At 40.5% G+C, this 17,980-nt stretch overlaps 1 long non-coding RNA gene across 1 annotated transcript; it reads left to right on the forward strand.

The window, feature by feature from the left end:
• Positions 1 to 6,092: 6,092 nt before the first annotated feature.
• LOC145801320 (uncharacterized) lies at positions 6,093 to 9,399 on the forward strand. The gene is made up of 2 exons (XR_014342632.1): positions 6,093 to 6,314; positions 8,547 to 9,399. It is a non-coding gene; the product is annotated as an uncharacterized LOC145801320 (long non-coding RNA).
• Positions 9,400 to 17,980: the final 8,581 nt, after the last annotated feature.

Consider the following 17,980-nt stretch of genomic DNA (forward strand, 5'->3'; position numbering starts at 1 on the left):
AATTTCAACAAGTGTTAAGCAATGATTTCTACTTAACTTCAACTTGTAAATTATCCACAAATTTCAACAAATGTTAAGCAATGATTTCAATTTAACTTAACTTGTAAATTGTCCACAAATTTCAACAAGTGTTAAACAATGATTTTGGCTTAACTTCAACTTGTAAATTGTCTACAAATTTCAACAAGTGTTAAGCAATGATTTCTACTTAACTTCAACTTGTAAATTGTCCACAAATTTCAATAAGTGTTAAACATATTCTTCTTCTTTCTGCCCCCTAATGTGAACCTGAGTTCCACTTGGGTTCTCATTATGCATGTATTCTAGAGACAATGTCAAGTATCTTGAAAAGAGAACTGAATCTTTATTTATTTACTTCAGCAAATGGCAAAGGAATAAAGAAATTCTAATGATAGAAAAATTTCAAATTACAAGTGGTCCAAGGTCTTGGCAACTCTTTGTCTTCATTATCTTCAAGCGGATATGCCCCGCTACCCAGTACCGAGATGATTCTGTAGGGTCCTTCCCAATTTGGGCCAAGCTTGCCCTCTCTGGGATCCCTCTTGTTGCCGACGACTTTTCTTAGGACGAGGTCACCAATCTGAAATTCTCTTGGATTGATCTTTTTGTTATAAGCTTTTGCATGTTGCTGCTAGTATGCTGCGAGTTGAATTGCAGCTTTCTCCCTTCGTTCTTCTAGAAGATCTAGATCTCGGGCTAAAAGTACATCATTAGTTCCGTTTTCTACTCCCTGGGTTTTGATTCCTAGGATGTCGATTTCCAACGGAATGACTGCTTCTGTGCCATAAGCCATGGCGAAGGAGGATTCTCCTGTTGATCTTCTCAGCGTAGTTTGATATGCCCAGAGTACATTGGGTAATTTATCTACCCATTTTGTTTTTGTTGCCTGCAGCCTCTTCTTTATCCCATCTAGAATTACTTTGTTGGATGCTTCTGCTTGTCCATTGCTTTGTGGAAAGCTTGGGGTTGAAAAGTAGTTCTTGATCTTGAACTTTGCACAGAAGTTCTTGATTAACTTGCTGTCAAATTGAGTTTCATTGTTTGCAACAATTGCTCTCGGAATCCCAAATCTGGTGATGATGTTTCTCCATATGAAGTTCTTGACATCCACATCTCAGATCTTGGCAAGAGGTTCTGCTTCTATCCATTTTGTGAAGTAATCTGTTGCTACCGGCAAGTACTTTCTTTGTCCAGCTGCTTGGGGTAATTGCCCAACGAGATCCATGCCCCATTGGGCAAATGGCCAAGGACTGGATACACGGTTCAGGTCAGCAGCTGGCTGATGTATCAAAGGTGCAAACCTTTGGCATTGTTCACACTTTTTCACGTAGGCTTCTGCATCTTTTTGCATGTAAGGCCACCAATACCCCTGGGTAATGGCCCTGTGAGCTAGTGATCTGTCCCTAGCGTGGCTTCCACAAATTCCTCCATGGATTTCGTATAAAAAATCTTCAACCTGCAAAGGGTGTACGCACCTTAAAAGGGGTCCAGTAAAGGATCTTCTGTAGAGGTGTTGCTCTGCTGTTAGACTGAATCTTGCCGACTTCAATCTGATCTTGTGTGCCTCCTTGCGGTCATCTGGCAGCTTTCCTTCTTTTAGGAACGCAACAATTGTGTCTATCCAGCTTGGTCCCATGTCTACGCACATTGCTTCATGCTCTGTGGTTGCTGGTTCAATGTTCGGGCCCGACAGGTAGTCAATCATTATTGTCCTTGCTTTTCCAGGTTGTACTGCACTAGCTAAGTTGGCCAACGCATTGGAGTGGCTGTTATCATCTCGGCTTACCTGAAGTAGTCGGCAGTTCTGAAACAAGGCTGACAGTCTGATTACTTCTTTTGCGTAGGCCGACATTCTTTCATCTCGGGTTGCAAACTCGCCTGTTGTTTGGTTAACTATCAGTTGTGAATCACAAAAAACTATTACCTCATTTGCTTGCACTGCTGCTGCCAACTTCAGTCCTGCAATGAGTGCTTCATACTCTGCTTCATTGTTTGAGGCCTTGAACCCCAAACGAATTAACTGTTCTAGTACCTGCCCATCTGGGGATATCAAAACTACTCCTGCCCCCGTTCCTTGTCGGTTTGAACTCCCATCAACGAACAGTCGAAAGGAGTCGCCGATGTAGATGCTGCAGGGTCTGAGTTTTTCTTCTTTCTTTTGTTCTTTTGCCTTTGCCTGGGTTTTTCTTTGCTTTGTCTGGACATCGTTCATCTTGGCTCAACGGAGCCTGATGTTCGATGGAACTTGGCGTGAACTCGGCCACAAAGTCAGCTAGAACCTGGCCTTTAATTGCTGTCCTTAGCCTGTACTCCAGGTCATACTGGCCTAGGGTGACTGCCCACCTGGCTATTCTTCCTGTCAGGTCTCCTTGCTGCAGTAAGGACTTCAAGGGGTACTCTGTTAGCACCACAATTTTATGGGCCTGGAAGTAATGGTTCAACTTCTTTGAAGCCATTACTAAAGCTAGTGCCAATTTCTCTAAGGGTAGATACATTGTTTCTGCATCGGCTAGGGTTTTGCTTACATAGTAAACAGCCCTTTGCTCCCCTTTTTCTTCTCGGATTAGTACTGTGCTTATCGCATGTTCTGAAACGGCTAAGTACAGGAACAGCTCCTCTCCAGGTTTTGGATTTGAAAGAACTGGAGTTGTGGTCAAGTACTTCTTTAGGTCGGCCAAAGCGGTTTCGCATTCTTCTATCCATAGGAAGTCCGTGGCTTTCTTCACTAAGTTGAAGAAAGGTCTGTACTTATCTGAGCTTCTGCTGATGAATCTGTTCAGGGCTGCGGCCCTTCCAGTTAGCATCTGCACCTGTTTTACCGACATCGGGCTTTTCAATTCTAGGATGGCCTTGATTTGATCTGGGCTGGCCTCGATGCCCCTTCTAGTCACCAGGTATCCTAAAAACTTACCAGATCCAACTCCAAATGCACACTTCGATGCATTGAGTCGGAGCCGATATGTTTTAAGGATTTCAAAGACTGCTTTTAGATCGGCGAGATGACTTTTGGGCTCCTTGGTCTTAACGACCATGTCATCGATGTAGACTTCTACTGTTCGGCCGATCAGGTGTTTGAACATTTTGGTTACTAGCCTTTGGTAAGTTGCTCCTGCGTTTTTCAACCCGAAAGGCATTACTCTGTAACAGTACAGGCCTTTTGGGGTGATAAACGCTGTCTTCTCTTCGTCTGGGGGGTACATGGCTATTTGGTGGTACCCCCTATAAGCATCTAGGAAGCTCATTCTTCCATGCCCTGAAGTGGCATCTACTAGCTAGTCAATCTTGGGTAGAGGAAAGCTGTCTTTGGGACAGGCTTTGTTGAGGCTGGTGAAGTGTACGCAGACCCTCCATTTACCGTTCTTCTTCTTTACCACCACTGTATTGGATAGCCATGTTGGGTAGTGTACTTCTCTAATGGCCTTGGCCTCCAGAAGTCTGTCTACTTCTTCCTCTACTGCTTCGATGTGCATCAACGTCGGTCTTCTGGCTCGTTGAATTACAGGTTTGGCCGACCTGTCAATATTCAGTTTGTGGCAAGTGACCTCGGGGTCAATGCCAGGCATTTCGTAAGGTGTCCAAGCGAACACTCAATATTTGCTCTCAAAAAAGTTTTCAACTCTTTTTCCTCTTCTTCGGCTAAGCCCGAGCCGAGAAGAAAGAAGCGTTCTTCATCCCCATCCTGGACAAGGATTTTCTTCAGTGCTTCTTCGCTCTTCTCGGCTGGCTCCTTGACGACGTCTTCTAGGACTTCCACGTCCTCATCTTCAATTTCTGCCTTCTCTGGCTCTCGTATGCTGCAGGTAGATTTCATTGCTGCCATGGAGCAATTCTTCACCTGCAGCTGATCGCTTCTGACTTTCTCTATCCCAAGCTCTGTTAGGAATCACAATAGCTGATGCAATGTTGAGGGAACTGCCCCCATTGCCTGCAACCATGGCCTTCCCAAGATGATGTTGTAAGGGGAGGGTGTGTCGATGATGGTGAATTCTGTCTTGATCTTCTTGGTGCCAGCCTGTACCTCCAAGCTTACTGTTCCCAGTGGCCATGTCGGCGTTCCATTGAACCCAACCATTGGGCCATTGGATTGTTCCATATCATCTGGGTGAAGGCCGAGCTCTTTGTAACATCGGACGTACATGATGTCGCAAGAGCTGCCTTGATCAATCAGGATGCGTTTCACTTGGCACTCCCCAACCTGGAGGGATACTACCAAGGCATCGTTATGCGGATGCTGGACCATCTCTAGGCCGGCTTCAACAAAGGTTATCATTGGTCCCTGGCACTCTTCTGCCCGATGTCTTTTCTCCCCGACTTGGTAGACATGTTGCAAGTGCTTCACTTTCTGGGTCTCTCCTCGGATTTCGTTTTCGTTGACCTTCGAGTGGATTACGTTGATTATCCGAGGTCCTCCTACCTGCAGCTGTTGTGCTGGGGGAGGTAGGGCTGCTGTGCCTGAGGCAACCTTTCCCGTTCTTCCCTTGTCCTGGTCTCATCAACAAGGTCTCTCAGATGTCCTTGTCTCACCATGTCTTCCAAATATATTTTCAGGGCTCTATAACCTTGAGTTGTATGCCCATCTTCATTGTGGTAGGCACAATGCCTGCCAATGTTTCTTCCCATGAACTCTCTTGGAGTCCTTTCTGGCGTTCTGAAATAGGGCTGGTTCCGAATTTGATCCAGAACTTTGGGAATTGGGATTCAGAACACAGTTGTTACTGCTTGTGTGGCCCTCAGTTCTGCCTCTTGCCTGCTCGTTCCATTGTTACCTCGGCCTCGCTTCGGCGGGCCGTTTCCTTTCTCTTGTTTTATCTCCCTGGTTCCTGACGTGTCTTCTTCGGCTCTGGCGTACTTCTCGATTCTCGCCATAAGCTCTTCCATACTCTTTGGCAGTGTCTTTGCCAAAGACTTTCGTAGTGGACAGTTGTCTTTCAGGCCGTTCTTGAAAGATACGACTGCCACCTCTTGATTACATTCGGGTATTCGATTGAACACCTCATAGTATCTTTTTGCATAGGCCCTAAGGCCTTCATCCTTGCTGATCTTCAGAGCCATCAATGCGTCCATCCTTAGTGGCTGCAGCTTGTTTGTCACAAACCTAGCCACAAACATCTCGGCCAGGCCTTCCCAAGTCTTCACGCTTCCCTTCGGTAGTTTGTGGAACCAATCTGATGCAATCTCCCCGAAAGATAAGGGGAACACTTTGCAGAGCAACGGCTCGTTTCCACTATACAATGCCATTGAGTTCAAATATAGTCCAACGTGGAAGTTGGGGTCTGACTTACCATCGTATATTTGAAACCTTGGCATATTGAATCTCTTCGGCACCTCAAACCTGTCTAATTCCACCGAGAATGGTGTCCTCGGCTTATCTGGGGAGGTTACCTCGGCGTAGGCATTCTGTTGCTTCCTCTTGAGGTAATCTCTTAAGTCTTCTTTGCTTTGCCCAGGAGCTCGGCTATCTTTTGACTTTAGTCTTTTTGGTATACTACTCTCGGCCTCGTGGTGAGCCCTTTTCGACCCTTCTCCATGAGTTATGTCGAAGCATAGTGCCTGCCCCTGAACATGCTGATGTCCTTTCACTACAACAAAATACGCATTCGGCAACCAAAATTAGTGACCAAAAGAAATTTCGTCGCCAAAAGTTATGAAATTGGCGACCAACTAATTTTTTTAGTCGCCAAAAGTAAAATATTTAGCTACTAAATTTTTTTAGTCGAGGCATATTGGTTTTTGGTTACTAAAAAAAATTTTCGTCGCTAAAAATGTTAGAATTGGTTTTTTTTTAGTCGCCGTATATTAAGTTTTGGCTACTAAAATCATTTTGTCACCAAAAGAAAAATAAAAAATTAATTTTTTACCTTTTGGTCGCCAAACGTTTATTTTCAGTGACAAAAAAGAATCTTAGTCGCTGTATGTTGACTTTTGGCTACTAAACCATTTAGTTGTCGATTAAAAATTAAAAAATTATTTTTTTACTTTTGGCGACAAAAATTTTAGTCGCCAAAAATGAATTTTATTGTTATTTGGCGACCAAATATATATTTAGTCGCGAAAGGTTGAAATTTTTGTTTGAGAGGGAAACAAATTATTTTTGGCGCCCGATCTATTTAGACTATGTTCTGTCTCTTACACACATAGACACACGACCAAAAATATATTCACCCTTACCATCCCTGCTAACAGTTACCATCGAACTTCCACCACCGACATCGCTGCTCTCGCTACCGCCGCTCACAATTGCGGCTCTCGCCACCGTCGCTCACCATCGCGGCCCCCCTCCCAGCCATATTCAGGTTTCTCTCTCTCTCTCTCTCTCTCTCTCTCTCTCTCTCTTCCTCTATTTCCCCATTTCACCATCTCGGATCTAGGGTTTTATTAGGTAGATAGCAATTGATTTAAGGTACTGAACAATTTAAGAATATTATTAGTAGGTAAGTTAATGGAAAATTTTAGGACTCAATTCTGTGAAGTCCTCTTCGCTTGATAGGATTGAAATTTTCTCTGTATTCTACATATGGGTTTTGACTTTTTTACTATTTTTTGAGTTTTATATTTCAAATCCTACTCAATTTAAGCAAATAGGTTTCAATTTGATTTGTTTTTTTATTAAAAAAAAAATGGTCTTGCTTTGATTTGGTGGGGGTAGTGATTTTTGTGATCCTAATAGCTATTCGTGCTCATGATTGAATGATTTTGAGTTTTTTATGCATAACAAAAGCTTGAGTCACTGTGAAATCTCATCCTCCTTTTTGTTTTCTGAATTTGAATTTGAGGGCTTAACTGTGTGTAAGTATTTACCTTCACAGAGATGTATGAATTTGAATAATAAAGAAAGGGAAAAAAAAAGTATTACTTATTATGGACCTCCTAGTTACACTGCTCTGTTTGTTCTCCAAGAATGTGACAGTCATCAAAGTAAGGCTGATTTTTGCAATGATTTATATAGATGCAAGATACTTAACTTTGATAAGGAATTTGTGAATTGTCTTCTTCATCATTGTCATTGATCTACAACTCAGGAGTTTTGGATCTTTCCTTTTTCTATGTTGAGAATCTCATCAGTCATGCTGATCAACATTGACTTGCTGTCAAACCAATATAGCCTTCTTATTTACTGAGCTTTTTTACTTTGATAATCCTGGACAAAATTAATTTGGTCAGAAATAGGCAGTTGATGGTTTGTGGCTGTTATGCTGGAAAATAGAAACCAGTTGAGCTTTCAAGTTCTTAATGTACTTACACTCAAAGGAGTATTTAATTAGGATACAATAACTCTATGCATTGTAGCTTCCCCTGTACGAAGTTGTTCTTATGTTTTTACATTTGGGAGTGGCCACTGGGGCAGTTACCTACCTACCTTGGGTTTGTTGAATAATAAAATGATATGTTGAATAATTGAACTATAAGATTTTGATTGTATTTGGTCCTAGTTATTACAAGACTTCAATTGGTACATCACAATAAACAACTTGGACAGCTGAACTTCCCATTATTTAAGAGGAAGAAAAAAAATCTGCAGAAAACACAGGACTAAAAATTATAGGCAGTTTTGCCACAATTTGGTGGCATAACAATAACACCTACCTGTTGTCATATATATTTTTTCTTATATGAAGGATTTTTGATAGATGGTGCTTACATATTCCCATTATGGATCGAACACCATTTACAGGTTTCTGTCCCTCTTAATAATGCATTCATAAAAAAAGTGGCCAAATTCAGGTGCATCTGGACATCCATTGGGAACTGGATATTTACATTTTTGTGCTCCCATAGTTTGGAGTGGATTTTACTTTGGTCCTTATAGTTTTAATTGTAATGTATTGAACTTCATATTTTTTAATTGGTTTCAATTAGGTCCAACTATTAATTGTTGTTAGGGATTTGGATGCAAAAATACATGTCAATATCAAATAACTTTCTTCGATCATGTGAAGCTCTCATGAATCTCACGTGGATCACATGGAATTGACGTGGAACTCAAGTGTATTTAATTCTTGTCTAAATTCTTAAGATGAATTTGACAATTAAACTTAATATACACAACAATGTGTCATACTTGAAACTATGAACACTAAACGTTTTGATGGGACCGTGGACATAATCTCTTCGAGGATGCCTTGCACTTGCAGTTGCTGCTCATAATCCTGATATTGATTTTGTCAAACCCAGGTGGGAAGCTTGTTTCTTGCTATTAATCATGTTGATGGACCGTGGACATTCCATGATTTCTTAACGTTTTAGTCCTTTTTGGATAATGTTTCCTTGGCAGCTACATGTTTTAACAAGTCTCAGCTGCAACCTTTACTACATCATGTTTAGTTTGCCTCAAACATGTGACACAGTTTACACAGCATTCCTTCAAGGCTACAAGAACTGAAACATCTAGTAAATCGATGCATGCACTGAATAAGATGTGCTAGCTAGGAAAAACAATGACTATATTTTGTTATCTCATAGTAATCATAGTACATAAATAAAATTGTTGATTGGTGATTTATAAAATTTGATATTTGCTGAAACAGGTTCATGAAGGTGTTGTAGAAGATGTAGCATGGCATCTGAGGCATGAATACTTGTTTGGTTCAGTTGGGGATGATCAGTATCTGCATATATGGGATCTCCGGACTCCATCAGTCACCAAGCCAATTCAATCTGTAATTGCTCATCAAAGTGAGGTCAGTGTCCAAAGTTTCAGAAGTCTATTGGATGCTTAGATATGCACAGACACATTCATTGAAATGGTTCTACTCATCATACATGTACATAAGTTTGGATGAACTGACACATGGTATAAAAGGTGTAATACTTTCACCCCTTGATGATTTTTTACAGTGTCAAATTTTGAGTAGAGATACCCTTTTCTCCCTCTTGTCATCTTTTCATTTTTCCACCCCTTTTACCATTACCAAATGGAGCAAGGTCTGTTAAATATTGCAGCATGGGTAAGCAATTTAACAGAAAATTAAATTTTCTGGTTGGAAATTAAACCTGGCTTGAAAATATTTTGTTTAAATTTGAGATAACTATGTAAATTCTTTTGAAGAATAAGTACAAGAACTGCAGTTCATGTTTGGAAAAGGTGTACATGCTATGTGTGCAGTTCTATCCCCTCATGAACAACTTCTAGCCGCAGGTGTACGTGCTATGTGTGCAGTTCTATCTTATACCCATTACATATACACACGTGTAAATAAAAAGAAATATAATCGAGAAAGTTTAGAGGATGTTGCAACATTAACGAGATATTGTTTGGGAATTATGGGTGAGACATGGTTTTGTGGATAAGATTCAGTTTTTTAGTGTTACACAGCCACAGCTTCAAAAAGACTTATACACCAAATTAACATGTTCACTTTATACAATAGTATATATATATAATAATGGATGGGATGCTGTGGGTGAGATTATGTTTATTTGGGGTCATGGTGGTGAAGTTGTGTTGGAAAAATCTTTTGATGACATAACACTGTCATCTAAACACTTGTTAGGGAAAACGACCTTCCGTTTCTAACAAGTAAATATTTTGTGTTCAAATTATATATTGTGCTTTACAAAATTGTATTCAAATTATTATTATTTTTAGACTGTCAATTTCTGCTGCAACACTCTTTCAAAGACATTGGATTTGGTTTCGTAGGATATGCCACAGTAGAAGACTCTGCAGAAGGTATAAAGGGCATGGATGGCAAGGTGAGGTGACTTTAGCCCAAATACTTCATGCACATAAAAACACCCTTGCACAAACAAAAGTAGCTGGAAAATGATGGTTTGGAATTATGTGTCAGGATTACTGTTAAGGAAATGGATTGCCCTTTAACAAGAATGCCCCCCATTCCCTGCTGTTTTTTATTTTTATTTTTTGAAAATTCCAATTCATTAACAATATTAGGAAGAAACCTTTGGGTCTTGAGACACACCATTGTGCTCAAACAAGAATTCATATTCAACTATGAAAATGAATCCCATGTTTCTGACTGTGTAGTTACCTGTTTGATTCCTCATAAGAAAGTGAAGCACAAGAAGAAAATCAGGTGCTCAAAATTTATTACGAAGTATCTTATGGCACAAATTACTTATGTTAAAATGTTGGATAACGAGCGTGCTAACAAAGTTCTACTATTTCTCAAAGTGGTTTAGAATATATATATATATATATATATGGTAGAATTATTTGAGTTCTAGTATTTTTATTTCTTATGATGACTTCTGGCATGTTGAGTTTTGTGAATTGATTGTTTTTTAGGCTGTGCTGTTTAAAGCTTGAATAATCTGTATGGATTTTGAATTTCCTATGTAAAAGACAATGTCCCTTAGGCTGTGCTGTGTAAAGTTTGAATTACTTGTATGGATATTGAATGTTAAACTTTTCTTATGTAAAAGAAAAATGTCAATGGTCAACTACACCTTCTGATGGCCTTAGCAAGAACACAAAAGGGAAGAACTATATACCTTTACTAGAGAGTGGTCATTGTTCATGTTGTGTTTTGATAATACCCTTGAAATGAGTGATCTTCTAGTGGCAGGAACACGGAAGACGTGTACACTTTTATTAGATGTTGATTATTGTTCATTTTGTGTGATTTAGTGGCCTTGACAATTCATGACATTCAAAATTACTCTTGTTTTCCCATATCACCAGCACAATACTATATGCATTTTCTATGCCAGGGGGCTCCTTCAGCTACTTATTGTTATGATATTGATGATTAATTTATTGGGTATTGAGAATGATGAATTTTTGTCTTGTTGATTGTGTAGTTTTTGGGTGGATGGGTTATATTCGCAGAGTAGGCTAGACCAAGACCACAACCCACTCAGTTCAAGAACAATGCTGGATCACCACCTCCTGGATATGGGTCTCCATATGGTCGTCAATGAATTATTAGTGGAAGAAGCGGGTCATTTTAAAGATATCAGATTGTTTTGACAGCAATTGTGCTTACTCTCAGTTCTCTATTTTGACTTGCTGAGAGTCGAGTCTAGCCTTATATGAATCTGAGCAGAGATTGAATTGAGAAATATAGACTTGAATTGCTGCATGTTAAGACATTTTTGTGTAGACTATTTGCATCTGCTATTCATGAATATCCTGTGACAATTTATACTAATGAGACTGTATTAAGACACTTCAAATTTATGCATGTTGGGACCTCCTCGGAGCCAGCTTTTCCTTATGTTTCCAGATTTTAACAATTAGATATTAATTTTGTTTAATCCTTTGTTATGTATGGAATTATATTTTTGAGATTGGATTATACTTGATTTGTATAGAATTTTTTTTGGAAATATTAATTTGATGTTAAATATGATTTTTTTTTTTTTTTTTATGGTTGAAAGTGAAATGTGAATGTGTTGTGGAATGGTTGCTAATTTTATCAGTATATAGATAATTTTATTTATAAAATGGGAAAAAACTTTTGGCTACTAAATATTTGGTAGCTAAAAATAAAAATAAAATGGAGAAAAACTTTTGGCTACTAAATATTTAGTAGCTAAAATAAAAGTAGACTTTAGGCGACTAAGAATTTAGTAGCTAAAAAAAAAATGAAAAAAATAAAAAGATGGAAAAAACCCTTTGGCGACTAAAACTTTGGTCGCCATAGATACTTCAAGTTTTGGCGACCAAAGTTTTAGTAGCAGAAAATAAGATTTTTGGTGACTAAATTTTATTTTAGGCGACTAAAAAAATTAGTCGCCATTTATAGGACTTTTGGCGACCAAAAAAAATTTAGTCGCCAATACCTTCCCCGACAAGTTGTCCGCGACCAGTCTAGCGACCAAAATATTTAGTCGGGCAAATCATTTGGCGACTAAAAATTGTACTTTTGGCGACTAAAAATTTAGTCGCCAAATGTGTATTTTGTTGTAGTGTTTGGGGTCTGCCTCCTTTGTGCGATGCGTCCTCCATGATTCTTCTCTTCTTGACTCTCATCGTCCGACCTCCCTAGAAAGTCGGTGAGAGTATCTTTTGCTCCCGTTGTGCTGAGGGGATATGGGGATTGTTTTCTGCCCTCCCTTCTGGGTATTGGCCGCGGGAATCGGCGTGTCCTGCAGCGGGAATGGTGGCAGCATGACGTTATTTTGCATTATAAAATTGACGACCGACTGTAGGTCTGCCAATTTGTTTGCCATATCTCTTACCTCTTCGTCCCTCCGCAGGCACCTATCTTTCCATACCTGGAGGTCGTCCTCGTTATAATACTCGCTTCGATCTGATTTCTTCGGCACGTCGCCCTCCTGGCCAACGTTCTCTTCTCCGTGATTCTTATCACAAGTTTCTTCGTTGCATTCGTCTCCTGTGATATCGAGGTCAATAGGTCTCCCATTCCCAGTAGGAGTGTCATCCCCAACCTTTTCTTTCTGTCCGTTACTGGCCATCTATTCTCCTTTCGTTCCCACAGACGGCGCCAAATTGTGTGAGTGATTTTCTGATTACACTGCCCGACTCAGTATTCAGCTGGAGAACACTTGGCAGAATAGATGACACCTGGCTAACCTGTAATAGAAAGAGAAGATTCTGGCGGTGGTTCGTCCACCTGGGGGCACTCCGACGATCAAGTCAGTATATCTCTCAAAGATAATCAATAGTGCTTAACTCACCAGACAGAACATTGATTGCATACCTTAGACCCACGGGGGTTCCTCTCTTTTATAATTACCTCAATCCTAATCTCAATAGAAGCCTGACTTCTATGGATTCCTGTTCAGTACTTACTTTGGACTCCTTCAGAGATAAAGATAAACTCCCTAAGAGCTTTATCCTTATCTTGGCTAAGTCTCCTCTTTATTCTAGGACTCTTGTCCCTTATCCGCTTTTCTCGAACTCCGATATCTTCGGAGATAACCCCGGCTTAACCGAGATCACCTCGGCGTCATGACCCTGACACGTGGCACCTCGGCTGACACGTCGGCGTTACCTTGCCACGTGTCGGTACTCCAAAAGACATCCCCACAGTAGGGCTGCAAATGAATAGAGCCGTTTATGAACAGGCTTGAGCTCGGCTCGCTAAGTGTTCGTTCGAACTTGGTTCGTTAATTTTTTTTGTTTTTGTTTTGCATTCTCGAGCTCGAGCTCGAGCTCATTAAATTTTTAATAAATAAGCCCAAATATAATAAAGCTCGGCTCATTAACTAACTAATTTAACATTTATTATTTATATATTAAATAATATAAAAATATGTATAAAAAATAAGATAAATATGTTATTTATATAATTAAAAAATTTAAATCTAAATAATAGTTAATTATAGATAGTATATTTATATAATAGTGATGGTAGATATTATTATTTTGGTAAAATATTGATTTTTTTTTTTTAGTATGTTGAGAAGATAATGGTTATCCCAATATCAATACGAAAAACTAGGAAACAGATATGCATTGTATTTATTGTAAATCTTTAAGATACCTATTATAGATGGGATTCCTAGAATAGCTTAGCACAATCATGGGATGTCACTTGTATAAAGCTGTATACTCTAATTCAATATATTATGAAAGGCAGAACATTTTCTCCTCTATTTCACATGGTATCAGAGCAGGTTTTAAAAAAACTAGCTTTTTTTTCTACCTCATTTCACCGTTTTCCACCATCATGGTAAACGAAAGGGGTTCGGATGAAGGTAAATCAACCGTTGTCACCGACACCGCCAATCTTTTTTCTCTCCATCATTCTGATCATCCTGGAATGGTGCTCGTTTCTAAGCCTCTCAATGGGGATAATTACTCGACTTGGTCCCCAGCTATGACCATCTCTTTGAATGCCAAATCTAAGTTGGGCTTCATCGATGGAACCATAGCCATGCCGGCTACCACCACTAAACCAGACGACCGTGCATCATGGAGATGATGCAATGATATGATCCTATCTTGGATCCTCAATTCTCTCACACCGAATCTTGCCGAAAGTGTCATTTATTCAACCACTACCCAGGAGGTATGGGACGACCTTCGGGATCGTTTTTCTCAAAGCAATGCCCCTCGTATTTTTCAGATTGAGAGGGACATCGCTTGTCTCGCCCAAGATCAAATGAGCGTTACGGCTTACTACACCAAACTGAAAGGATTATGAGATGAACTCGGCTCATACAATGCCACCGTTTGCTCTTGTGGGGCGGATCATAAGCGTCGCAAATTGATGCAATTTCTCATAGGATTCAATGAATCATACAGCGCAATCTGAGGGCAAATCCTTTTGATGGATCCCTTGTCTGATGTCACCAAGGCTTACTCCTCCATTGTACAAGAAGTGAAGCAGCGCAACGTGGGCACTGCACGTGAGACAACGGAGACTGCAACTATGGTTGTTTGCAGGGATAACCAGACCACAGCCATGGTAGTTCGCAGAGATAATCGCAACTCACCTAATCACAAGCCATTACATTGTACTTACTGCGATCAAGATCATCATGTGCGAGAAACTTGTTAGAAATTGAATAGGTATTCGTCAAGACACCCACGCCATAAATCAAACAAACCCACTCCAGGGGGTACTCGTTTCAAACCCAACACTAGCACTCAGCCTTCAGCAAATACTGTCACGAAGGGCCCTACGATGCGGGAGATGCTATCAACTATGAATGGACTTTCTGATTTGCAATTCCAGCAAATATTATCTATCGTGAATGGTCAAGAACCCCCTCAGGCCAACACTGTTGGTACTGCTGTAGGTTTGTCACACGTACCATTGTACACTCATTGATTCATTATCGATAGTGGTGCCACTGACCATATTACTTTATCTCCAAATTTACTTGTCAACAGTTGTAAGAATACTTCTTTGCTACCAGTTATCATGCCAAGTGAAGAACAGGCTCTGATTCTCTCCACTGGAACTTTACCCTTGAACTCAGTATTGTCTTTAAAAAATGTGCTTGGCGTGCCATCTTTTAAGGTGGACTTGATGTCTGTGAGTCGAGTTACAAGAAGTTTAAATTACTCCGTAACTTTTTTCCCTTCCTGGTGTATTTTGCAGGACTTGATGAGGACGAGGACGATTGGTTTGGGTAAAGAACACGACAAACTTTATTACTTGGTTGCCTTAACAACAGACACACCAGCTCCTAGCCGATCCTTAGCAGCCAAGTCTTCAATATTGCCCATGCGTCCATCCTGTTCTCATGTCCTCTCCTCTACTGATTTGTGGCATCACCGATTGGGACATTTATCTTCCGCTCGTTTAGATTTTATGGCCAGACACTTGTTAAATTTTTCTTTTCAATCAAGTAAACCTTGTGATGTTTGTGCACTCGCCAAACAGCGTCAGCTTTCAATTTCTGTTAGTTCTATTTCGTGTATTTGGCCTTTTGAATTAATTCATTGTAACATTTGGGGTCCATATCGAACTGTTACCCTTTCTGGTGCAAAATTTTTTCTGACTATTGTGGATGACTATTCTAGATTCACCTGGGTCTTTTTTATGCACAACAAAAGTGACACTCAACACTAACTTGCTAATTTGTTTTTCCTTTGTCAAAACCCAATTCAGTGCCTCTATCGCTAACATCCGGGTTGATAATGGACTTGAATTCTATGCTATGAGGGATTTTCTTAAACAAGAGGGCACCCATTACCAGTGTTCTTGTGTCTCTACTCCTCAACAAAATGGGGTGGTTGAACGTAAACATGGCCATGTTCTTGCGTCAGCTCGCGCCCTTCGTTTCCAGTTTCATCTTCCTGTCCATTTTTGGGCCGAATGTGTCCTCACTGTTGTCCATCTAATCAATCGTTTGCCCACACCCCTTCTTTCTCGTCACACAACTTATGAACGCCTCTATGGCAAGGTCCCTTCCTATTCTCATCTTTGGGTTTTCGGATGTCTTGCCTATACCACAACTGTGAATGTTCCTCATAAGTTTGCTCCTCGAGCCACCCATTGTGTCTTTCTTGGTTACCCGAATGGCCAGAAAGCTTACAAGCTCTTTGACCTTACCACCCATCAAGTCTTCACTAGTCATGACGCTGTTTTTCATGAACATGTTTTCCCCTTTGAGACCCTTTCCTCTTCGCCTTCCCTCCCTCTTTCTGCCCCCGTCCTCTCTCTTTCTGTGTCCGATCTTTCTTCTTCGGTCTCTTTTTCCCCCGCCCCGCTTCCTCTCCCTTTTACTACAACTCCGGAATAAGCCCCCACTAGTCCCACTCTACCCAGTCCCACTCTACCCAGTCCCACTTCTCCTGCTCCTGCTCCTCCCTTACACCATTCTCACCATTCTCATGCTCCTCCACCAGCTTTACATGATTATGTTTGCAACCAAGTCACCACTACCCTCCCATTGTCGTCTTCGTCATCTGGTCCACTCAAAGGAACGCGGTATCCTCTTAGCAATTTTCTTTCTGATCATCGTTACTCTTCACAGCATTGTTCCTTTGTTGCTACTATTAGTCAGGATGTTAAACCTTCTTCTTATGATGAGGCTGCTTCTCATTCTCATTGGCTTGCCGCCATGCAATCTGAATTGGCCACTTTGGACGCTAACAACACTTGGTCTCTCACTTCTCTTCCTCGTGGCAAACAGCCTATTGGTTGTCATTGGGTTTATAAGATCAAACGGCACTCGGATGGCACCATCGAGCATTACAAAACTCGTCTCGTTGCCAAGGGATACACACAACTGGAAGGTATCGATTATCACGACACTTTTTCTCCCATTGCTAAGATGATTACCGTCTGTTGTTTATTAGCTCTGGCCGCTGCCTAACATTGGTCTCTTCATCAACTGGATGTCCACAATGCGTTTCTTCATGGTGATCTCCATGAGGAAATTTCTATGTCTCCACCTCCTCGTCTTTTGCGACAAATCTGGTATGTCGCCTCAACAAGTCGTTGTATGGTTTAAAGCTAGCTTCTCGTCAATGGTTTGCCAAATTCTCTACAACTATTCACGCTGTTGGATTTGTTCAATTCAAAACAGATTACTCTTTGTTTACATGTCAAAACGGCAAATCCTTTATAGCATTGTTGATATACGTTGATGACATTCTTATTACGAGTAATGATCTCACTACTATATCTGCTCTTAAGCAATTTTTACACAGTCGTTTCCGGATTAAAGATTTGGGTCATTTGAAGTAATTTCTGGGCATTAAAATCTCTCGTTCAAAGCAAGGTATCTCCCTATCACAACGCAAATACACTTTGGATATTCTAAAGGATGGTAGATTATTGGGAGCTAAACCTGTCAACTTTCCCATGGAGCAAAACGTCAAACTCTCGGATGAAGGTGCATTACTTAGAGATCCATCTCCATTTAGGCGGCTTGTTGGACGCCTAATTTATTTGACTATTACTCGGCCAGATATCACTTATTCGGTGCATGTGTTAAGCAGATTCATGCATGCACCACGCAAATCGCACATGGACGCTGCCTTACGTATGTAGCGTTATTTGAAGAGTAGTCCAAGCCAAGGTTTGTTCTTCTCTTCTCAAAATGATTTATCTTTACGAGCTTTTTCATATTCAGATTGGGATGGTTTCCCAATGTCGTGTAGATCCACCACGGGTTACTGCGTTTTTTTGGGATTTTCTATTATTTCTTGGCAGACAAAGAGGCAAAAAACAGTATCCCTCTCCTCAGTAGAAGCCAAATATAGAGCCATGACAGGTACATGTTGTGAATTATCTTGGCCACGCTCATTGTTGAAATACTTGCGAATATTGCATCCGAAACCAGCATTATTATATTGTGATAGCAAAGCAGCCCTGCATATAGCAGCCAATCCAGTTTTTCATGAAAGAACCCGACACATAGAGATGGATTGTCATTTCTTTCGAGACAAAATACAAGACGGCTCAATTGTAACCGAACACGTTGCTTCGGCAAAATAGCTTGCGGATGTATTCACCAAGCCATTAGAAAATGAAGCTTTCTCAACCATGATATGCAAGTTGAGAGTTCTTGACATTCACTCTCCAACTTGAGGGGGAGTGTTGAGAAGACAAAGGCTATCCCAATATCA

Source organism: Camellia sinensis, chromosome 10, assembly GCF_055761805.1.
Source record: "Camellia sinensis isolate YWXY chromosome 10, ASM5576180v1, whole genome shotgun sequence".
Classification (NCBI taxonomy): Eukaryota; Viridiplantae; Streptophyta; class Magnoliopsida; order Ericales; family Theaceae; genus Camellia; species Camellia sinensis.